Source organism: Vulpes vulpes, unplaced genomic scaffold (genome assembly GCF_048418805.1).
Source record: "Vulpes vulpes isolate BD-2025 unplaced genomic scaffold, VulVul3 u000000644, whole genome shotgun sequence".
Classification (NCBI taxonomy): Eukaryota; Metazoa; Chordata; class Mammalia; order Carnivora; family Canidae; genus Vulpes; species Vulpes vulpes.
In genome coordinates, this window is record NW_027325787.1 from 1,244,305 (window position 1) to 1,268,801 (window position 24,497).

General features: G+C 49.4%; 1 protein-coding gene across 9 annotated transcripts in view; it reads right to left on the bottom strand.

Moving 5' to 3' along the window:
* TTC7B (tetratricopeptide repeat domain 7B) overlaps window positions 1–24,497 on the bottom strand; it is a 259,212-nt gene that overhangs the window by 202,848 nt on the left and 31,867 nt on the right. The gene's annotated exons all lie outside the window — the stretch shown is intronic.

Here is a 24,497-nt window from a genome sequence, read left to right on the forward strand (position 1 = left end):
AAAACAGTGGCGGACTGCATGCTAGGATTTAAAGAATGCTGAGTAGCCAACTGGCCCCAAAATGTATCTCCTGCCCCAGGAGGGAATTCCCACAGGTAAGCTCACTTCTGAAAGGTTCTTCCTAGGAAGGGTGATACATTTAAATAAATTCATTATAAGAAAAGCACGTAGATCACACCAGACTGCTTTCAAAGCTCTTCTGTGGACAGTGGTCTATGGTCCTGTTTAATAGGACCATCTTCCTTCCAATCTTGGGGAAAAAGAAAATCTCGGGCACCTGGGTGGCTCAGTGGTTGAACATCTGCCTTCGGCTCAGGGCGTGACCCTGGGGTCCTGGGATCAAGTCCTGCATCGGGCTCCCTGCATGCAGCCTGCTTCTCCCTCTGCCTGTGTCTCTGCCTTTCTTTCTGTGTCTCATGAATAAGTAAATAAAATCTTTAAAAAAAAAAAAAAGAAAGAAAGAAAGAAAATCCCAGAAAAGTGAAGTGACATGCCGAAGGTATGTGCAGGGGCCAGAAGGAAACTATAGGAAGGCCCAGGAGCTGGGGCAGATGCATCCTGCCCCAGGTAGTAGTAACCCAAGGGAAGAAACAAACACTACTATGTCTGATGCAGGAGGAGTGCCGTACAGACACCAGCAGACCAGGGGGACATCACAGTTGGGAGGGGGCACTAGGTGGCTGGGGACAGGCTGAGGACCCTGGACACTGTCAAAAGCTCAAACGTATGCAGCCTCTGAATCATTCTATTGAGATGTGGGTAGAGAACTTCCCACGGCACCCTGGACTCCCCGCCCTTTATTTCCCTCCACAGCTAGTCTCCCTTCTCTGGAAGGGAACTCCACCTTATTCCCCCAAGGGCTCTGCATAGCTGGAGGTCTGCCTGAGGAAGTGGAAAGCTGTCCATCTCACTGCCAAACCTCTGGTGATCACGGAGGGGTAATCACCCCAAAATTCTTGCAGGACTGTTCACATTTGAGAACCATGAATGAGGAGCCTGATCTGGGTATGGAAGGCTGAACAGTTTCAATAATGATAAGGGTTCATTTATCAAGGCCTCCTCTGCACCCAGAGCTCTGCCTGGGGTTTGACATGCACCATTTATAATCCCCACAGCCACCTCGCAGGGAAGGTGTGAACAGCACCTTTCAGATAAGGCTGACCTTTGGGCTCCACAGCTAGTAAATGATAAAGCCAAGTCTTGACCCCTGGTCTATCTGATCACCAAAGGCTACTCACAATATCCAGTCCCACTGAGCTGCTGACAGCATATTCAGCGTCTGGTAAGAGCAATGACAATAAAAATGGGTTTCAAATTGTAAAGGCACCGAAGTCAAAGTCTGGAGCCCAAAGGCAGTGATCATTCCCACCCAGAGCTGCACCACCCTGGCAGTTCTGTGGCTCACTGGCCTCCTGCTCCTTGTCTGCATCAGGAAGGGCTCAACTACTGGGATACCAGCTTGAGCTGTATAACTTTAGAGGACTAACAGCCAAAACAAATATTTTGAAGTTTTTAATCGCATTAAAATGAACAAGGAATTAATTCCTTCCAAAGTTATGCAACACGATGAAAGGGCTATAAAATATATGGACTATGTGCTACAACATTAGGCATTGTTTCCGCATTTATCTTAACCACATCCCTGGAAGCCAGTCTCGGGACAGGTACACTCTGATGCTTTGCTGTAACATGACCCATAAGGCACTTTATAATTGGAAGTACCAGCAAAATTTCATTTATAATACCCTGTCTCTGATAACCCAGTCCTGTGGTATGGATTTCAAAGACAGTAAGACAATTTCTAGGGATCTCAATTTCCAAGGCTGAAAAGAAACTCAGGAAAAGAGATTTGAGATCTTTAAAGCAAAGTCTTGGCAAAGGCAGCTCTAGACTGCTGGCCCTGTGTTGTCACCTCTAAGATGGCCAGGTTCCCACAGGTGTCACATATACTCAGTTCAGTGGAAGGACAAGCCATAGTATAGGGTATAGAGAGGAGGAAAAACCAATGGAAACCACCAAATGATGGGGGGGGGGGGGGGGGGGGGCGGGGCGGGGATGGGGGCAGCTGGCCCAGACTTCCTATGAAGTCCCTGTCAATCCAGAGCTTCTCTGATTTTTAGTGGTCTCTGGGCTGGGAGCCTTGGTTGGCGCCTTCTGGGTGCTTTTGGAAACTGTTGTCTTGCCAGAGTCACCATCTTCTTCTTAGAAAATGTGCATGTGGGGAACCCTGGGTGGCTCAACGGTTTAGCACCTGACTTTGGCCCAGAGCGCGATCCTGGAGTCCCAGGATCAAGTCCCGCGTCGGGCTCCCGGCATGGAGCCTGCTTCTCCCTCCTCCTGTGTCTCTGCCTCTCTCTCTCTCTATGTCTATCATAAATAAATAAATAAATCTTAAAAAAAAAAAAAAGAAAATGTGCATGTACACACACACACCACTCCTAAAAGAAGATGCGAGATCCTGAATCAGACATTCACCTGCTAGAACAGATTATCATTCAATGACCTTCCATAATTCTGTGAGCAGATGAGATGCTAATTCAACCTGAAATGTTCACTGCTAAGTGTGCAATCTGAACTTATGCTCATTAAGTCACTGCTTAGTAACGACATAATAGTAGTAACAACATGTAGTACTAGCTACACATAAGACACTTTTGAGAGTTTGACATAAGTGACCTGACCGTCACAAAAATGCTCTGAGAGTATTCACTATCACTCCATTTTAGAGATGAGGGAACTGATCCCTGTGCAATTAAGTAGCCTGCCCAAGATTATGCAACTAGTAAGTGACAGAGCTAGGATTCCAACCAGATCCTCTTACTTGTTTTTTGCTCTTAGCTTTTTCATTATATTCTCTCATGTCTCTGATTTATCTGTCTCCATATGTAAAGCAATACTATATAGTGGCTAAGAACATGAGCTCTGGGCCAGACGCTCTGGTTGCCGATCCACAGCTGACTTTGTACAGAAAAATGTTATGTGCTTGGAACAGTACCCAACATATAGTAAGCACCTAAAAAATAGTAACTACCATGATTATTCTCAAGACCACTATTATCTTTAGGTAACAGTAGGCTGGAAGGTCTCCAAGTGGGAGCATTTTACCCATGTGCTAAATTTTCATACATATTTTAATAATAGCTTTATTGAGCGATGCCTGGGTGGCTCAGTGGTTTAGCACCTGCCTTTAGTCCAGGGCATGATCCTGGAGTCCCAGGATTGAGTCCCGTGTCAGGCTCCCTGCATGGAGCCTGTTTCTCCCTCTACCTGTGTCTCTGCCCCCACCCCTCTGTCTTATGAATAAAATCATTAAAAAAAAAGAAAAATAATAATAGTTTTATTAAGATATTACATATATGCCACAAAATTTACCTGTTTAAAAAAAAAAATCACAAGTCAGTGGTAGTATACTTTCATAGCCGTGAAACTATTCCCACTAGCTAATTCAAGAACATTCTAATCAATCACCCCAAAGGGAAGTCCCATACCCATGGGCAGGTCCTCCTCATCCCACGCTCCTCCCAGACCCCGGCAGCCACTTTGTCTCTATGGATTGTACTGTTGTGAGTATTTCATATCAGTAGAATCCTACAGTATGAGACCTTTTGTTTCTGGCTTCTTTCACTCAGCATGTTTTCAAAGTTCATGCCTCTTGTAGCAAGTATCAGGAGTATCAGAACTTCCTTTTTTTAATTGAGGGGAAATTCACATAGCACAAAATTAGCCATTTTTAAATATTTAATGGCATTTATCACATTCACAATACTGTTTAACCTGCATCTCTATCCAGTTCCAAATACTCTATTCCTTTTATTGCTGAATAATATTCCATGGTGCATGTATAACACATTTACTCATCCATCATCAGTTGATGGCCATTTGGGTTGTTTGCATTTTCTAGAAATTATGAAAAATGGTGCTATTAATATTCATGGTCTTTGTGTGGACGTATGTTTTCTTATTGTCGTTCTAACATTTGGTCTTTATTTTGTTTCATTTTGTTTATTAAGTTTAATTTAATTTTTTTTAAGATTTTATTTATTCATGAGAGACACAGAGAGAGAGAGAGAGAGAGAGAGAGAGAGAGAGAGAAGCAGAGACACAGGCAGAGGGAGAAGCAGGCTCCATGCAGGAAACCTGACGTGGGACTCAATCCCAGTCTCCAGGATCAGGCCCTGGGCCGAAGGTGGCGCTAAACCACTGAGCAACCTAGGCTGCCCTTAAGTTTTCTATTTTAATTCCAGTGTGGTAACATTGTTGTATTAGTTTCAGGTGTACAACACAGTGATTCACAATTCTGCACATTTGACTCAGTGCCCATTAGAAGTGTGGATGTATGTTTTCAATTGTCTTGGGTATATACCTAGGACAAATCTGATACACGACAGAGTATTATAATTATATAATTATATTACTTCCAACCTGTGTTCTAAAAAATCATATTACTATCTAACTGCCACACTTCTGGGTAAAATACTAAGAAGTGAAAATACAAGGGCTTCTCAGTAGACAGATCTGGACTCAAAAACCCTTGCTTTTCATTTATTAGTTCAGTGGCTTTGAGAAAGCTGTTCAGGTTCTTGGAGCCTCTCTGTTTCCTCATCAGGTAAATAAGAATAACAGCACTAGCTCATGCCTGGCACACAGTGAGGTAAGTACTTAATAAATAGTAACTACTATCACCAACAAGCACCTTTCCTGGGGGCAATGACAAACCTCATCTTTTTTGAGAGGAGTCTGAAAAAGACAAAAAAAGCATTGAGAAATAATAACAATCATCCATATCCCCACCATTCAGAATTAAACGCACTTAACATTTTAGCACACATCCTCAGCCTTAACCACTCATGATGCCATGTAAACTCTGGTCTCAGCTCTAGTTTCTTTTCTAAGAAAAGTAGACTCCGCATCCTAGGAGGTCCCCCTAGAGTGCAAAGTGTAGGCCCTGGGTACCCGAACTACAGCAAGGAATGAAGGCTGCCGGTTAACAGATGTGTCTGTCTTTTCCTCATTTCCAAAATTATCACTGAGCACCACCTGTGTGCAGCGCTCTGGGGCGGGATGGGCTTTGCAGAACAGGCCACAGTCTTCTCACTGGAGCAGCTCACCTACAGTGCAACTGAGGAGAAAGACATTTTCAAAACAGTGTAAGAAGTGCGGGGACGCACACAGACCAGGCATCCCAGAAAAAGTAGAACAAGAAAGTCAGTTGACTTTCCCTTCAGACTCCAGCCCCTCAACTCTCTTTGGGCTCTTTGAGTCTCTGGTTGCTTCCGAAAGGAGATTCAACCAGGAGCCTATTAACACAACCAACATTAAATATGAATATGGGTCAGTGGCAATAAAAGGGCTCTTACTCTTCTTACACCATCTAAATATAAACAGGAAGCTTTGACTAGCAACCTGAGATGAACGGCTCCACTGCATGCAGCCTCCCACCAGTGGCAGCACCGAGACATCGCTGGGAGGAGGCCTGAGATCACCAGTGGGAAGGCTTGTGCCCACACACATCCCCCACTCCCCCCCCCACGCCCTGCCCTCAAAGCTCCTCCCACCATTGCGGCCCCGCAGCCACTTTTTCTGGGTTTGGCACACTGGCAAGACCAAGCACTTAGCGAGGGCTCCCCTGGCCCCACCTCTTTCACCCTGTTCCCTCCACGCATCGACTTTTCTGTACAACCTTTTTTTCCACCGTCCCTAAAGGGATCTAAAGGCGAAAGAAAGAAAGAAAAGAAAAGAAAAGAAAAGAAAAGAAAAGAAAAAAGAAAAGAAAAGAAAAGAAAAGAAAAGAAAAGAAAAGAAAAGAAAAGAAAAGGCAGCTTCTCCAGGGAAAAAACTGACTCCCCTATCTTCTCTGCTCACTGCAGCTGAAGTCCAGGCTCCGAGGGTTCCTGAGGGGCCCAAGGTCACATAGGGGCGCTGGCACCCCGAGCCTGGAGCCCCGGGCCCACCCACCCACCCACCCACCCACGAGCACTCCGCCAGGGGGGAGGTGCCGTCAGTGGTTCCAGGTCAGGACTGTGCCCCCGGGATGCCTAGAGGGTCATGAGCAAGCATCCCCTTCCTAAAGGCCGGGCCTAGGCACCGTCACATCAAGGCTGGTACACCGGTACCGAGCAGTCCCCCCGGGATCACCTGCCCTGGGCAGGGTCCTTACTCGGCGGGGGGGGGGGGGGCCACGACCAAAGGGAGACGCCTAAACTGCGGGCACACCCCCTCTGTCCCCCTCTATTCCCTCCCCCCCCACGATGCCCGCACCGAAGGCTGCCAGCCCGGCGGGCACACCCCCTCTGTCCCCCTCTACTCTCTACCCCCACCCCCGCGATGCCCGCACCGAAGGCTGCCAGCCCGGCGGGCACACCCCCTCTGTCCCCTCCCCCCTCCCCCCCCACGATGCCCGCACCGAAGGCTGCCAGCCCGGCGGGCACACCCCCTCTATCCCCTCCCCCTCCCCCCCCCCCCCCCCCGCGATGCCCGCACCGAAGGCTGCCAGGCCCGGCGGGCACACCCCCTCTGTCCCCTCCCCATCCCCCATCCCCCTCCCCCGCGCGATGCCCGCACCGAAGGCTGCCAGCCCGGCGGGCACACCCCCTCTGTCCCCTCCCCATCCCCCTCCCCCCCCCCCCCCCCGCGATGCCCGCACCGAAGGCTGCCAGCCCGGCGGGCACACCCCCTCTGTCCCCTCCCCCATCCCCCTCCCCCCCCCCCCGCGATGCCCGCACCGAAGGCTGCCAGCCCGGCGGGCACACCCCCTCTGTCCCCTCCCCATCCCCCATCCCCCTCCCCCCCGCGATGCCCGCACCGAAGGCTGCCAGCCCGGCGGGCACACCCCCTCTATCCCCTCCCCCATCCCCCCCCCACGATGCCCGCACCGAAGGCTGCCAGCCCGGCGGGCACACCCCCTCTATCCCCTCCCCCATCCCCCCCCCCACGATGCCCGCACCGAAGGCTGCCAGCCCGGCGGGCACACCCCCTCTGTCCCCTCCCCATCCCCCATCCCCCTCCCCCCCCCCACGATGCCCGCACCGAAGGCTGCCAGCCCGGCGGGCACACCCCCTCTATCCCCTCCCCCTCCCCCCCCCCCGCGATGCCCGCACCGAAGGCTGCCAGGCCCGGCGGGCACACCCCCTCTGTCCCCTCCCCATCCCCCATCCCCCTCCCCCGCGCGATGCCCGCACCGAAGGCTGCCAGCCCGGCGGGCACACCCCCTCTGTCCCCTCCCCATCCCCCTCCCCCCCCCCCCCCGCGATGCCCGCACCGAAGGCTGCCAGCCCGGCGGGCACACCCCCTCTGTCCCCTCCCCCATCCCCCTCCCCCCCCCCCGCGATGCCCGCACCGAAGGCTGCCAGCCCGGCGGGCACACCCCCTCTGTCCCCTCCCCATCCCCCATCCCCCTCCCCCCCGCGATGCCCGCACCGAAGGCTGCCAGCCCGGCGGGCACACCCCCTCTATCCCCTCCCCCATCCCCCCCCCACGATGCCCGCACCGAAGGCTGCCAGCCCGGCGGGCACACCCCCTCTATCCCCTCCCCCATCCCCCCCCCCACGATGCCCGCACCGAAGGCTGCCAGCCCGGCGGGCACACCCCCTCTGTCCCCTCCCCATCCCCCATCCCCCTCCCCCCCCCACGATGCCCGCACCGAAGGCTGCCAGCCCGGCGGGCACACCCCCTCTATCCCCTCCCCCCTCCCCCCCCACGGTGCCCGCACCGCAGGCTGCCAGGCCTAGGGAGCGCGCACGCCCGCGGGGGGCCGCTGGGGTGCGGCTTCCAGAACCGCCGGGAGTTCCGCCGACCCCGACCCAGCGAGCAACCTCACTAACACCCCGATTTCGGGGCCTGCGGCGAGTCACCCCGGCGAGAGCAAGGGAGGCCTGGGGCGGGAGCCGCTGGGGGCTGGGGCGCTGGGGCGCTGGGGCGTGCTCTGCGCATGCGCGGCCCCGGGAGTCCGGCGAGGACGCGGCTCTCGCGCCCCCTGGCGGCGGCAGGCGGCGCGGCAGCCCTGGAGCGGCTGCTGGCCGTGGTCCCCTTGGGGTGGCCCCGGGGCCCGGAGCAGGTGGTCTGGCTCGGGGCCTATGGGGCGCGGGGTCTGGGACGTGCCCACAGCACCAGGGAACTGCACTGCTTAAACAAGAACCCCGAATGCTGTCTGTGCTGTTCAGGGAGCTGGAAGGTCTCCAAGAGCTTCTGGGGCGGCTCACGCAGAGGCCCCCGGGGACCCCGGGGTCGACACGGCAGTCCCTGGAGGTCACCTGTGTGGGGGGGTCCTCCCTACACGACACGCCAGCCCCAATGTAGGAAGCAAGCCCTTGACAGCAAAAGACAAAAAGGGCCCCCCTTCCAAGGGCTGGAACAGGGGACCCCCCTCCCACCCAGCTACCCACTTCTGCCTAGCAGGGTTGCTGTGGGGACTAAGGGCGCTAGTGGGCAAGGGCTTACAATGGTGTTTAGAAGGAATTGTCTTTAATGCCGTAGTTATTAATCATTTGCCACTAGAATTCCAGAAGGAGGCACACAGTAGGAGCTCACCAAAGCTGAGGCCCCTCCCTGTCTTGTGGGGCTGCGGTGTATCCTGCAGGGTAGCTCTGGCCCCTGCCTGCTTGGCGGGTCAAGGCTCTGCCCAGGGAGCGCCAGCCCCAGCGACCACAGCTGCCCACTCTCCTGCTCCAGCCCCAGCCTGAGGGAGAGAGCCTGGAGAGCCAGCTCTGACACCCTCCTTCTCCACAGAACAGTCTGTGCTCTGCTCCCGCCCCCAGAGAGCTCGGTGCTTTCCAAATATGGATGCTTTTTTCATTCCCGAAGCATCAGGAACATTTGGGGGAAGAAAATGAACACCAGACTTGGTTTGGAAATGATGGAAGCCAAGTGATGGGTGGTGGCACAGTGAGCACTGTCTCAGGAGTAAGGAGTCCTGGTTTTTAAAATATCAAACAAGAGTATGACCTAAGTGATCTTTTAAAACCTGGCCCGTTTTGTATGAGTCTAGGGCCCAAGGAGATCCTAGCAGTAAGGGCCCAGATCCTAAGAGTGAAAAATACATCAGCTAGCACATAAGGCAGGAGAGAAAAACAGCATTAAGCACACTCAGTCAGTGGCTTTTAAAGAAAAGGAGTCATGGAGACAGGTTTTCTAGAGCCCCACCACCTGAAAGGTAGTCCACAGACTGGGATAATCCAACCAGAAATTGAACATAGTAGGAGTTAGAGACAAGATTAATTGTTTCATATCAGGCCCAAACCAAAATCTATTTTTATCTAAAAGGGAGAGGATTTCAGAATACAATGAAAACACTGTACTTTGGCTTAAGCAAGTTGTGTGTTACTCAGGTAGAGTTGATCTACCTGAGTAGATAACCCCAGGATTGTCAGGGAAAAATGTTTAAAGAACCATCCCATCACAAGTAGCCCTGTGTGGCAAGCACTATTCCTGGTGCAAATGTGGGGACACAAAACACAGTTTAGACATGACACAGCCTCAGAGCCCAACCCAGAGCAGGCACTCACATTATTTGCTAGGTTAATGAATTAACTAAACATACCATCTAGTTTGAGAGAGGCAAGTGACAGATATGAAATAATTACACAAAAGCCGAATGCCAAATTGGATGGTACTAACTATAAATAGAAGTGGAAGAGAAGGAGAGATGGAAGTGGACAACAGGGGACACCTGGGTGCTCAGTGGTTGAGCATCTGCGTTCAGCTCAGGTGGTGATCTCCCGATCTGGGATCGAGTTCTGCATCAGGCTCCCTATGAGGAGCCTGCTTCTCCCTTGGCCTATGTCTCTGCCTCTCTCTCAGTCTGTGTCTCTCATGAATAAATAAATAAGTCTTAAAAAAAAAAAAAAAGGAAGTGGACAATAGAACTAGAGGGGCTATAACTGACATGTGAGCCAGGGTGGACTCCTCGCAGGGAAAGGGAGGAGACCCCCGTTGGAGGAGGAAGACAAGCAGAGGCAGGAAGTGGGCCTGGGAGTGGTGAGGGCAGGCAGGCAGGCAGGCCAGCGGCAACCTGGAGCAGACCACGGGCGGGACAGAGGAGGGAAGACCAGAACAGGGCCTCCAGAATCTGAAAAAAGTGTTCAGCCATGCCTACACCTGCCTTGATTAGCAGGAGCGCTCATCAAGAACCCGAGCTTCAGTCATACAGGAAAAGATGACTTTGGGGAGGCAGGGGGGCTCCACTCTTGATTACCTGAGTGTGGAATCTTCCATAGTATATTAAACTTCAGACTGACTAGTCCTGACACTTGGGCCACTGTTTACTTACTGCTTTTCCCACATTTTAACTTCAATCTACTTAAGAATATAAATCTGCCACAAAAATACAAATGAGGGGATCCCTAGGTGGCTCAGTGGTTTAGCGCCTGCCTTTGGCCCAGGGTGTGATCCTGGAGTCCCAGGATCGAGTCCCATGTTGGGATCCTGGCATGGAGCCTGCTTCTCCCTCTGCCTATGTCTCTGCCTCTCTCTCTCTCTCTGTGACTATCATAAATAAGAAAAATAAAAAAATAAAAAATAAAAAAATAAAATAAAAAAACAAATATACAAATGCTTGTATGTTTTAGGGCATGTAAAGCCCAGGGAAAAGCTCTGTGTCATCTGCGTCCCCCCCTGCACTTCAGCATCCCAGAGCCCTGCCTCTAAGGAGAGCTCCCCTGGTACATCCTGGGGCCTCAGGGCTCCAGGTTCAGTTCTTGCCTTTCTCACTCTCTGTATTCCTCTGAGGGAGCTTCAGCCACTGCTGAGTTGTGACCAAATTGATACACAATCAATTCCTAAATCCTGACCAACAAACCCATAGCCTAGAGACCCATGTGCTGAGCAAAGGCCATAGAATCAGACTGGTTCCCTGGACAGCACCCCCTTGCGGTCACAGAGGGATCACCATGTTTACCTCCAACCCAGTCTCTTCCCCCACCCTCCAGGGAAGCTGGCTCCTCCTCCTGTAATCCTTACCCCAGTTTAACATCCTTCCTTGCCCAGCCAGTGAAGCTAAACATTTCAATCACCTTGATTCCCCCCTCAACCACCCTCCCACTGCAACTTCCCCAACACACCGTCTCCTTGGCTTGCTGGAATCCAGACTTTTGCAAAATCTGTCAGGATCCAGCTAGGACAAAAGAAATCACTCGAGTTCTTTCTGATAAAGGAGCTTTAAGGGTATGAAACCGATGAGAAACAGGATGGTATCACATCCCAGAACTCTGAAACAGCAGGAGGCCACTAACATCCTCAGAGCTAGACAGGACAGAGGGAACAGATGGAGTCACAAGAGCCCAGAAGCTGGGGCTACTGGGTGAGAGACAGAACCCAGCAGAAACCAACTAACTAGGGCATCCTGGAGACAGCCTGCAGAAGTCAGACCCCCTGGATGTACGGGAAGGGCCCAAAGTCAGCTTACCTCCCAGGTCAGTCTCCCTCACTTTAATCTTTAATTCCTTCTAATTAATTCTCCATTTTGTGCCAGAAAGATCATTCTTACTTATAAACTGAAGTCATTCCTTCCGCTTAAAACCTGGTAGTGGCTGGCAGTTTCCTGCCAGGGAAAACCAAGTCTCAATCCACCTAGCTGACTTTGTCAATCAATTGCAAATATAGGAAGTGCTGCTTCCCTTGACAGCAACATGCACTGAGTTTACTGTAGAACACGGGATGAGCTGCTGCTTCCAGTGCTACTGTACAAGAAAACAGAGACTAGTCCTCAAAGTCATCCACTCTGAAACCCCTTAATTAGCTAAGCATCATTCCTTTCTGACCAGGGTTGTTTGCCATGATCAAGAGGCTCAGAGCTCCAATGAAAAGATGCTATGTCAAAGAAAGTGGAGAACAAGTAAAGGCTATCAAACTCTATTAATATAAACAATAGATTGAATTCAGTAATCAAAAAAACCTAAAAATAAAAACCCAGGCTCAGATGGCTTACTGGTGAATTCTACCAAATGTTTAAAGAATTAACAGAATACTTCATAAATGCTTCCAAAGAGTAAAGAGGAGAAACACCTCAAAACTTAAGTCTATAACAGCAGTGTTACCTTGACACCAAAACCAGATAAAGACATCACCAAAAGGGATCCCTGAGTGGCGCAGTGGTTTGGTGCCTGCCTTTGGCCCAGGGCGCGATCCTGGAGACCCAGGATCGAATCCCACATCGGGCTCCCGGTGCATGGAGCCTGCTTCTCCCTCTGCCTGTCTCTCTCTCTCTCTCTCTGTGTGTGTGTGTGACTATCATTAAAAAAAAAAAAAAAAAAAAAAAAGACATCACCAAAAAATTACACCAGTTATCTGAATATAGAAGTAAAAAATCCTCAACAAAATATTAGTGCAACAAACCCAGCAACATATAGAAACAAAAGTGTGTGCCATGACCAAATGGGATTTATTTCTGGAATGCAAGGCTGATTTAACATATGAAAAATCATCCAATGTAATACACTGTATTAGAAGGATAAAGCACAAAAATCGTATGACTATCTCACTAGCAAAAGCATTTGACAAAATCTAACTTTCTTTCATGATAAAAACTCAACAAACTAACAATAAAGGGAAACTTCTTCAATCTGATAAAGGGCATCTATGAAAAAGTCACACCTTAACATCATACTTAATGTCAAAAGACTGAAAGCTTTCCCCTATCAAAGAAGGTCTCTGCTCTGGTCATTTCTATTAAACATTGTAATGGAGGTTGTAGCCAATGCAATTATGCAACAGCAACAAAAAAATGCATCAGATTGGAAAGGAAGAAGAAAAACTATCTTATTTACGAGTGACATGAACTTATATAGAGAAAACCCTAAGGATTCCACGCACATAAAAATTATTAGAGTTAATAATAAATTAGTTCATTATTAGCTATTAAATGAGTTCAGCAAGGTCATAGGATAAGAAACCAATACACAAAAATCACCTGCATTTTCTATACACCAGCAATGAACAATCTGAAAATGAAATTAAGAAAACTATACCATTTGTGATAGCACCAAGAGAATCAAATACTTAGGAATAAACTTAACAAAAAGAAGGTAAGGCTTACACAATGAAAATTACAAAACATTTTTAAAAGAAATTAAAGAAGACATCCCATGTTCATGGATTGAAGACTTAATATTGAGAAGACAGCAATATTCCCCCAAACTGATCTTCAGATTCAACAGAATCCTTACCAAATTCCCAGTAAGGTTGTTTTTTTTCCCCCCAGCAACTAACCACATAATCCTAAAATTTATATGGAAATGTAAGGGACCCAGAGAAGCCTAAATAATCTCGAAACAGAACAAGTTGGAAGACTCACACATTCCCCATCTCATAACTTAAACTACAATAATAAAGATACTACTACTTTATTACTAGAGTAATAAAGATAGTGTGGTTATTAGCATAAGGATAGACATACAGGCTAGAATTGTGAATCCAGAAATAAACCCTTACATTGATGTTCAATTGATTTCAACAAAGACATCAAAACAAGTCAATGAGGGAGAAAACAGTCTTTTCAACAAAAGCTGCTGTGATCACTGGATAGTCAAATGCAAAAGAATGAAGTTGGAACCTTACCTCATACCATATAGAAAAATTAATTCAAAGTAGATTATAGATCTAATTGTAAGAGCTAAAACTATAAAGCTGTTAGAAGAAAACATAGGAGTAAATCTTTGTGACCTCAATTAGGCAGTGGTTTCTTAGTTACAACACCAAAAGCACAAAGCAACCAAAAAGAAGAAGAAGAAGAAAAGAAAAACTGAACTTAATCAAAATTTAAAACATTTGTGTACCCAAGGTTACCATCAAGAAAATGAAAATACAACCCACAGAATGGCAGGAAATATTTTAAAACTAAATATCCATAAACCATACATCTATAAACCATGTCTCCTATACCTGTATTTAGCACATACAAAGAACTATTACAACTCAATAATAATAAAAATAAAAAAAAAAACAATTTAAAGCTGGGCTCAAGATCTGACTACACATTTCTCCAAAGGAGATACAAAAATGGCACATAAGCCCAAGAAATATTGCTCAATATCATTAGTCATTAGGGAGATGCAAATAAAACCCACAGTGAGATACCACTTCACACCCATTAGGATGGCTAGAATCAAGAAGATGGATAATACAGTGCTGACAAGCTGTGAAGCAACTGGAAGCTTCAGAATAGGGCAGCTACTTTGGAAAACAATTGTGTTTCCTTAAAACATTAAACACTGAGTAGTCACACGACCTGGTTATTCCACTCCTAGGTATATATCCAAGAGGAATGAGAAGAGAAATGCACCCCAAATTTTGTACATAAATGTTCACAGCAGCATTACTGATGATAGTCCAAATGTGGAAACAATCCCACATCCATCAACTGATGCATATGGATTCATAAAATGTGCAAAATGTGGTATATCCATATGATGGAATATTATTTGGCCAAAAAAGGAATGAAGCATGGATTCATGCTACAACATGGATGAATCCTGAAAACAATATTAAGTGAAAGAAGCCAGGCACAAAACAGCACAATATTATGTGATCCCATTTTTTATAAAATGCCTAGAATAGACAAACCTACAGAGACAAAAAGTAGGCTAGTGGTTGACTAGGGCTGAGGGGACAATAATTAGGTAATGAGAAGTGGCCACTGATGAGTACAGATTTCTTTTGGGGGTGTGGTGATGACTGCACAACTCTGAATATACTAAAAGCCACTGAATTATATACTTTAAAAGGTTGTTTTTCATGGTATCTGTATTATATCTCAATAAATCTTTTTTTTTAAAGCTGCAGACTCTATTTGTAATATGAAAAATTGAAACAATAAACAGATGTTCCATAGGCAACTGTTCAAAAATAGGCACAACACTGTGGAGTCACTAAAAACTTGTCAAATGGAAAAATAATTGTACACACACATATATACAGTGAAAAAATAGACTATAAAATAGTATATGTAGCATAATCCTAATTGTGTATAAAACATTATATAAATATGTATCTTTATATTTTTTCTGTATTTAAAGACAAATATATATGTGTGTGTATATATATATATATATATATATATATATATATATATATATATATATATAAAACTTTGACAGTGGTTCACTAGCTCAAGTGGTAGTATGGTGACTAATTTTATTTTCTGCTTTATATTTTTATTTTCTGAACAGTCTATACTCAACACACAACCAAAGAATCAAAGTTCACTTTCAGATCAAAGGGACTCTGTCCAGTGTTGGCCAGAAGGAGAGGCAGCTGGTCCCACACCCTGTGGGCAGGAAAGCACAAAGATACAGCCGTTCTGCAGAGCAGTCTGGAAATACTTCTCTTTTGACCCAGAAACTCCACTTCTGGAAATCTCTCCTAGGGAAATCATTAAGGACAAGCACAAAGACCAGGCTGAGAGGGTGTTCGTCACAGCTTTACTTGTAACAGTAAAAAGCTGAAAACAACCTACATGTCCAAAAATAGAGGCTTTTTAGTTAAATATATTATAGCTTATCCATATACTGAAATGCTGTACAGCTGCTAAAAGTGTTTATGATCTGTAGTGAAGTGGAAAAAGCAGGTCATAAAGCAGTATGTGTGGTATAATTTCATTTTTATATAAAAAAATCACACTTGATAATTATAGAGATCTAAAAGTAAATGCACTAAAATGTTAACAGAGGTTGGCTCTGGGTAGACCAGGTGATGGGTATTTTTACATTCTTTCGACTGTATTTCTGATTTTTATATAACATCTACATAGGTTGTCTCTCTGAAGAGTAGTAAAATAAAATCATAGGGGAAGGGGCAGGCAATCAACCCCAATGGCATCTAGAAGCTCTACTGCCCAAGGAAAGGAGCATGCTACATGGGACCCCGGGGAGGTGGGGAGCATGGGGACAGAAAGGCCATCACAACCACCAGCTGCTCCCAAACGCAAGTGTACGTGAGGCAGGACTACACAGATCCCCTTCCGTCAACCTTGGATTTATATATTTTAAGGTATTTCCCCCTTTTGTTTTATTCAGCCTTCTCAGTACTCTTATCTGAGTAGTATTATCCTCATTTTGCAGATAAGGAAAGTGAGACCTAGAAACTTCGATCAAAAGGCTGAAGACTCACAGAACGGAATCACGGGTTCCCAGGTTATCGGACACCTGCCCCCTTGTCAACAGCATCCCCACTCCAAATGAGAGTTTATGCTCCAGCTGAAAGGCAGCTCGATAGAGCAGATGGAGGAGGGGTTCTGGAGTCCGTGGGCCTTGATGTGAATCCTACCTCACCTCTGAAATTCCGCCTCTGGAGTCCTCCCGGAAAATGATAATCCCTAGGCACAGGACTGTTGCCAGAATGAGGTGCCATCACACAGGTGAATCAGCAAGCATCACACGTGACTCTGGGCAGGGCTCTAGAAACACTACTCCACTGCGAACCCCCACCTCTCAGGGTGGCCAAGCCCTGAGATGGCTGCTGCTATGAGAAAGACGTCCAGATGCAGATCTAACGTTGGACTTGGGGCAGTCTCCACTGCCCAGCTCTGGTCCCCTTCCCGAGGCCCTCCACCCCTGAGGACTACTCTCCCCAAAGAGCCCCGTTCTTTCAGCACTAACCCACATGATGGTCTGGTGGCAGGGCATCTCCAGTCCAGTCCACAGTGACCCTGTCACAGAGTGGTCACCTGGCTCCTCCCCAAATATCCCTTCTCCTTTTCCCCTACAGGGACCGTCTCCAAAGACAGAAGGGCACATAGGCCCCTGGGCCTCTTTGATGAGGGGGCTCCCTTCAGAGGAGCTGTGCTGGGAATGTCTGTCGTGGACGGTCCCTCTGTCCTGGTGGGACCACCCTCTTCATCACAGCCCTCATACCAGACCTGGGCCAGTCCCGGGGCACGGTGCTGGCCACCATCACTAGATCAGGGATGGGAATATAAGGCACCAGGGTCAATGAGACACAGTGAGGATGTGGCCCAGGTTTCTGAGACTTACACCTAAGAGAATCAAGAGTCTGGAGCTGCTCCAGCCAGCCACCTGGAGGCTGAGATGGGATCAACACGGAACACAAGAAATGGGGAGAGAGCATCCATCTTTGAGCCCTGAATCCAGCTGCCACTGGTCAGGCTGAGTTGGGTTTGCTGTCACCTGCAACTGAAAGGGCCATCACCCCCAGACCGTGGCAGAATTTCACAATGAAGTCTTCATCTGGGGTCAGGACCTCAGCTCTCTGTGCACTGCTCCCCCCTTTCCCCCACCCCTGCACATCCACCAGAAAGCCTTGCAGGATGGACCTGGATTTGCCCTGCCACCTCCATCCCCAACTGTCAACAGAGCACGTTCATTTACTGCATCTGCTGAGCAGCTAGCTGGGGCTGGACGGACACCCTGCCACTTGTCCACCTCCTCCCGGCTCCTAGGTCCCCAGCAACCATCACATCTCTCTAGTGATACTCTGTTCTACCAAGTACACAAGCGGCCTCACATCTTCTCTGTAGTCCCTCTGCCATCCATGGAAGCTTCCACCCGCCTGTGTGAGTCAGTTCAAGAGATAAACCCTGGTCACCATGCCTGTGCTGAAGCTTAGCAAAGGGACCAACTGGCTCAGAAGACAACCCCTGGCCCCGAGAGGGTGGGGAGGGAGCGGGGTGGGGAGGGGGGGCTATGTGTGCATGTGACCCCCAGATGACTTTGGCCCTGGCAGAGCATGACCAGCCTGCAACCAACTCATCACAGCCAGGCTCCCCCAGGCCCAGCAAACTAACATCTCCAAGGATGGTGCCCACATCAGGGGCAGACTGAGAAGCCCCAATAAATGTTCCCACTTTGCTGGGCAGAACGGAGGCTGCTCCTGGGAGCCAATATTCGAAGATGGACAACTAAGCTTTGAAGCAGAAAAGTAAAACACCCTGTAGGAAACGCATCCCTCGAGTCACCATATCAGGGGTCTGGCCTCACCTCAACACACAGTGCTGGTAGGATCAGGCCCTAAAAGGAGGGAGCAGATAGACTTTCATTCTCTTCTCTCTTTCATCCAGGGAAGCCCTGATTAAAGATGTGTGCTTCCTCTCTGGTCCAAATACATGGCAGCCTTTTGGGAGTAAGTTCTCAAGTTCACCCACTATCTGAAGAATTTCCAACTCAACGTGTTCCAAGATTTTCCCGTGTCACCCGGATGCCCAGGACCGGGCAAAGTGTGCTGAAGAAACACCCGAGCAACACCGGACAAAACGCCTCATCAATAGACTACGTCCCTTGTGCTGACTTACCTAAATTTTGCTCTGGTGGGAAGCCCACAAGGAGAAAGAGCAATCCCCAGGTACCTCTTCAGAAAACATCTGTGGGTGAATGTTGTACATCTCCTGGTCTAACAACTGCATAGGCTATGCTGAAGCCCGTGGGTGTGTGAAGACGCTCAGTTTCAAGCTGGGCAGAGCAAGGCTGGGATCCAAACCTTCTGGAGATGGGGTCTCTATTTAAAGACTAGTGCTTATCAGCTTCGGAGAAAAGGCAGCACCTCTGAGAAGCCTCCCTGGAGAGCTCCCTGGCCCCTTCGCCCTGCCCACAACAGAAGGCAGGTGTCTTCATTCCTTCCCTGACATGGTGCCCTGAGACTGGATGCTCAGAAGGCACACAGGGGGCAGCCCAAAGAGAGCCCCAGGGCCCGCTCTACACAAGGCAGGGAAAACAGTCCATACCAGCTTCCACGGGGAGGTCATTATGTAACCTGAATGCTAGTCTTTGTCGCACCTGCACTCTGGGAAGAGCAGGAGGTCCGTGAGCTCTGCAGACACTAGAGAAGCGGAGGTCTTTAAGGATGGGCCCCCGGCCTCTGGCCAGGAAGGAGAATCCAGTCAGAAGAGACAAGCCCTCCTCCCTGGAGCCCAACCACAAGATGGTTTCTCCTCCTGGGCTCTCTCCTCTTCTCAGCCAGTGGATTTAGCATGTTCCTCATGAAGACAGCTGTCTGAGAACCATGTGAGTGGTTCTCACCTCTTAAAAGACCACTACTTGAATCAACTGATCCATTCCAGTGTGAATGGCCTTTTGTGAAAAACAAACAAACAAACAAAAAAAACAGTAATGTGGGGCCAATTCCAAAGACCTCTGACCTTCTGGGTCAGCCTCGGGCAAGACCGGTGAGGCGCAGAGGGAGTGTGTCTTGGGCCCCACCCTCAGGGAAACCTCTTGATCTGCCCTGGCCACTGGGTGCTGTCCATCCTCCAGCACCGTCCAAACCTCTTCCTCCCCGAGGGGCACTCCAGACCTCAGATCTCTGCTCAATCTGCCTCTAACGTTTCCCTGATGTGCACTGCTCCCAGGTTCACACCCTCTGCCAGACTAGGCACATATACTAAGGCAACTCTAGCCTCTCCCCATAACTGGATGTTACCTGGGGCTCCTGAAGAGGTCTATCCATTTGAGGTCACACCCCAAGGACACAAATAGCTAAATGTTGTTGATCTGCCAAGGCACTGTGCTAAGAGCTGTCCATGTACCCCATCCCTCCCTACAATAACCCTCTAATGTAGGTACTATTATTATCTCTGTTTTATAGATGAGAAACCTGAGCCCCAGAAAGTTGAAAGTACTTGCACAAGATCTTACAGCTAATAAGTGACAAAGCTAGAGATCAAACCCAGCAGTCTGGCTCCAAAGCCCAGGCTCTTCACCAATGCATCAAAGGAGCAAGTTCAAACCCAGGAGCCAAGGAGGAAGAGAAAAACACAGAGGCTCCCGAGAGCTCCCCAACATGGTGCCGCCTCCTCCACCTGGACATGGAGGTCATTCCACTTGACAGAAAGGTCTCCTACCTCCTCCTGGCCCTGCCTCCAGGTTACTGGGTGTCATCAGGCAAGTCCTTTAAGCTCTCTGCCACAGTCTCCCCCAGTGGAGAAGACAATGTCTATACAAGGGATGATTGGGAAGGCCCCGTTCACCCATTGCAATCAGCCCTTCTCTGCTTAGTACTGCACAATCTAGAAAGGAAGTTTAACCCCATGCCACTATTTCCAGCTTCATAATTTCCCTCCTCTTGGGCACCAGAGCCTCAGGTCGTCCACATCCCCTTTCATTCACCGAGTACAGGCTACTTCCTTCTCTCTACACCCTCCAACAGCTGCCAGCTGGGTGAGAGACCGACCGAGCTCTGCTGGACATGTCTAATCAGAGGCTCATGTGGGGTCCCAGCCTTCTTCTTCCCAAGTACCTGGTGGCTCTGGTCCTGTAGCCACCTCTCACCAGTGGACCATTGGCAGAACCGATGTGTGCTACTTCTGCTCACCCTAGACATCTGCCTCTTTCCTCCGCCCACCCCCCCAAGAGCAGCACCACACCAGCACGCCAGCTTCAGCCATACCAATGAAGATGACACCCTAGTGGATGGGGAGAAACCGTAACCTCAGAGGACACACAGCTGCCCCCCCCAGCTGGGACCAACCAGCTGGACTGTTGCTGCACTTCCCTCATATTGGAGCCAGAGCATATTTTGTCCCTGTAAGACAACAGGATACATACGAGGCTATTTATAAAGGCCACATCTAGGAAGGCAAGCCACTTGCAGCTCCCACTGTCCTATCTGCAGAAAGTCACCCCATGTCCAGCAGATCTAAGTCCCAAAATAGACAGTGGTCATGTGTCCACTATTCCCAAGCTTTCCTATTTGTGAAAAGAACATCTGTGGCCACTTGGTGTCCTGGAGATTTCATGTGCTACCCAAGTCTGTATCCTAGAGCAAAGATGTCTACTAACTTGATTAAACCAGTACTACCAGAAGCTAAAGAGTACCTCCATTTCCTCTACTCCCATTCTCTGTTTGCCTGTTTAGCTTTAAGAGATAGAAGGAAAGGGGATGCCTGGAAGGCTCAGTCGGTTAAGCATTGGCCTTCAGCTCAGGTCATGATCCCAGGATCCTGGGATCAAACCCCACATCGGGCTCCCTGCTCACTGGGGAGCTTACTTCTCCCCTCCCACTCCCCCTGCTTGTGTGCTCGCTCTGTCAAATAAATAAATACAATCTTTCTAAAAATTGTTAAAAAGAGATTGAAGGAAGGAGAGTTGGAGGAAGAGTGGGGGGTGTAGAGATCTACTTCAGAACTTCCCTGATCGTGGAAATGAGCTGAACTGTACCAGCTTCCAGGAAGAGACCCACATCAGGCTCCACTACCGTGTGATGTCAGCCTGCTCTCGTAGGTACTGCCCATAACTGTCAGGGAGTGACTCTGAATCACTAAAATATGCCCAATATGTTGCCTACAAAGAAAACATGGCTCACTGTGACAGGCTAGGAGCAAAGGCACCCAGGTCACCTGAATTACATGGTGGGCATCTCAGTAAGAATCCAAGCAAGGGAACTTTTACAAATTTCACTCAATAACTGAGCACCAATTGTGTGCCAAACACTGTGCCAAAGGAGGAGGAGCTCTCCTCCTTTAGGGCAACTCACAGACTGGGGGGTGGTGGGGGGGTGCTGGATAATGGGAGAGCTAAGTCCAATATGATTTCATGGAATCTACTAATCTACTGCGCAAAGACAGCACTGAGTATGGTTGACTCTGCACGGATGAGTCCCAGAGGGCCTCAGAGAAGATAGGACATGTGAGCCAGAGGCACAGAATTTACAAGAAGAAATCTGGGCAAGGGGCAGGAATGAGAGTGGAGGAACAATGAAGGCAAGGCTGCCAGGAAGGGTGTAGGTGCAAATCAAGGGTATTCTCTAGTGATCTGGATGTTTCCTATGTGAGGAAGCCTTACCTGGCCCAAGCAGGCTCTGATCCACATGCCAAGAGAGCAGAACGGCTGAGAACGTGGGCTCCAGAAGGAAGCCTCCCTCTGCCTCTCAGACACAGAGCATGATGGGCTCTGACACTGGTCTCCGAGGTCAAGTCCTGGCTCAACTGCTTCTGGCTTTGGGACCCTGGGCAGCTTATCTAACCACCCTGTGCTTCGGTTTTCTCATCTGTAAAATGGAAAGAATAACAGAGCCCACCTCATAGGTGGTGGTGAAGACTGTACAAGACACTCAAATAAAGGGCATATGGTGAGTATCACAGTACCCTTGCCCAGGTCTCAGTTCCTTTGTCTGTAAATAATGGGTTTGGAGGATTTAAGAGACAGTAAAGCCCTCGTGATCACTGAATGATCTTGGCTTGATTCACAGAGACAAGGCTAACATTATCTGGCCAGGGGAAGAGCTCCCAGCCATGGATGAAGCTCAGTGACACTTCCAGACTCTGGCTGAAAGCTCCGGTCTAGTCGGACCTCTGGAGGCCATGGAAACGTTTAGGTGACTCGTGAGAGGCCAGCTCCTCCACCTACAGCAGCATGCGGAGGCCCGGGGAGGGGTGTGGGCTGGGTGGATGCCTATGGCAGGGGCAGCTGAGCGCAGCTCCAGCCAGGGCTTGCCTGGGGCGAATGGGGGGACGGCTCTTCCCTTCTTCCCAAAGAAGCCAGAAAACCATATTTTTAACTGGATGATCCCAATTTGGAAACATCAGCAGCTAATTCAAAAGCACTGGAAATATTGAGTGGACGACACCCATCCTGCCTCAGGGCCAGTGGGCTTGTGGTTCCCAATGGAGAGTACTCTGTATGCTAGCATTCATCGAACATGTGTCCACAGTCTCTCCTGAAAATTTCTCAAGGACCTTGAGGATGAAAGAAGAACTAGAGAGTGTTGCTACATAGAGTCAGGACCAAGAAACTCTTGAACGCCCCAGAGAACTGGCCTGCCTTTGGGCATCTCTACAAATTAAAGGGACAATTTTTGTTACTGTAAGTCACTCCTTTAAAAAAAAAAAAAAGGATTTTATATATTTATTCATGAAAGCCACAGGGAGACAGGCAGAGACACAGGCAGAGGGAGAAGCAGGCTTCCTGTGGGGAGCCCAATGTGGGACTCGATCCCAGGACCCTGGGATCATGCCCTGAGCCAAAGGCAGACGCTCAATCACTGAGCCACCCAGGTGTCCCTGTAAGCCGCTTCTTCTGGTCCCCCCATCACACACTTTGCTCATAACTAATGTATATGTCATATACACTATGTGCCAGACACTGTTGTAAGCCTTGTATATATACAATCTCATGTAATCCTCACAATCCAAGGAGAGCAGGATAGATGGAAAAACTGAGGTGTACAGCCAGTAGGAACTGGCAGGAGGGCACAGAGCCAGTGTGCGATGGCAGAGGGAGTTGCATCCAGGCACACGGCTCAGCACCGGTGCTCAGAACCAGCCCTCCACTCGGCCTCTCCTCTGGCTGACACACATCTCCAGACCAGGGCGTCCTGGGCTGCAGGCCACTTCCTCTGGCACAAGTGACCCTTCCCTCTCCTGTACACGTGGGATGTGTGTGTGCCTACAGAAGTGAGCCAGGGCTGAGTCTCCCAGGAGCCAGCCAACACGTCCCAAGAGCCATGTGGCTGGGGGCACCATGGCTGGGGGACCCCTGCTAAGCACTCATGACCTGGGGCCAGACCCAGGGATCGAGTCTCCTGTTGGAGCTGGCAGGGCCACCTGCAGATGATCTGCCACCACCAGACCGTCCTAGACCGGAGACAAGGCCCTGAGCTCTTGCTGCAGAGCAGGCCCCAGAGCCATGCTGGCAGCGCCCAGCAAAGCACCCTGGCCACGCTCCACCAGGCCCCGGGGGGCTGGAAACTGCCAGCTGAGGCTCTGCCCTTGCGGAACATCGTGCATGGTCCCGAATCACATACAGAGCCCCCCGAGCCAAAGGCGCATGAGGTGACTGAGCAGGCCGGCCCCAGCATGCCCCACGGCTCAGATGCAGACGCGGCCCAGTGCTCAGGGCCCCTCCGACGGCCTCCCAGGCCGGTGCCTGATGACCGCCACAACGCCCTGCCAACCGTGACAGCATCTTCCCCGGACACGCGGGTGTTGAGGAGATTAATTAGATGAACCTGGCAGTACTCAAGGCTCCCCGGGAACTGGCTGACTCTGTCACCCCCAACATAAAGCCCTCAAGTGCGCCTCAGGCTGGGTCTTTGCTCCACATCGCACAGGACAACCAAATCGGACAGCTGGCAGCACACAAGGGCCCAGCTCACAGCCACGCTGGTGCGTCAGGCCACTCAGGGGCCCAGCCGCTGTGCCAGCACAGTCAGGCACAAGGCACGGTTTGGACAGTAGGTGGCAGGAGGGAGGAGGAGCTGCTGCAAATGGTCCTTTTCTTACTGTGGCCTTCTGAGTTCAAAGTGTCCCCTCCTCTTCCAGGAAGCCTTCCTGGCCCCACAGGCCTGTGTGACCACTCAGGTCTCTACGGAGCCATCAGCCAAGCCTGGCTTTTATCATGCACTGCCTTGTTTGGGGCTGATATTTTAAAATATTACTTAATAAGCATTTAGTATGTGTCAGGTACCAAGGCCAGTGTTTTGCTACGTTATTTGAACCTTAGAGTAAATCTATGAAGTGAATGTAATTATACCCATTTCTCAGATGAGGAAGTGGCAGCTTGGAAAGGCCAAACGATGTATGTGTCCTGTGTCTATCATTTTCCTCTCCATGGCACTGCCTT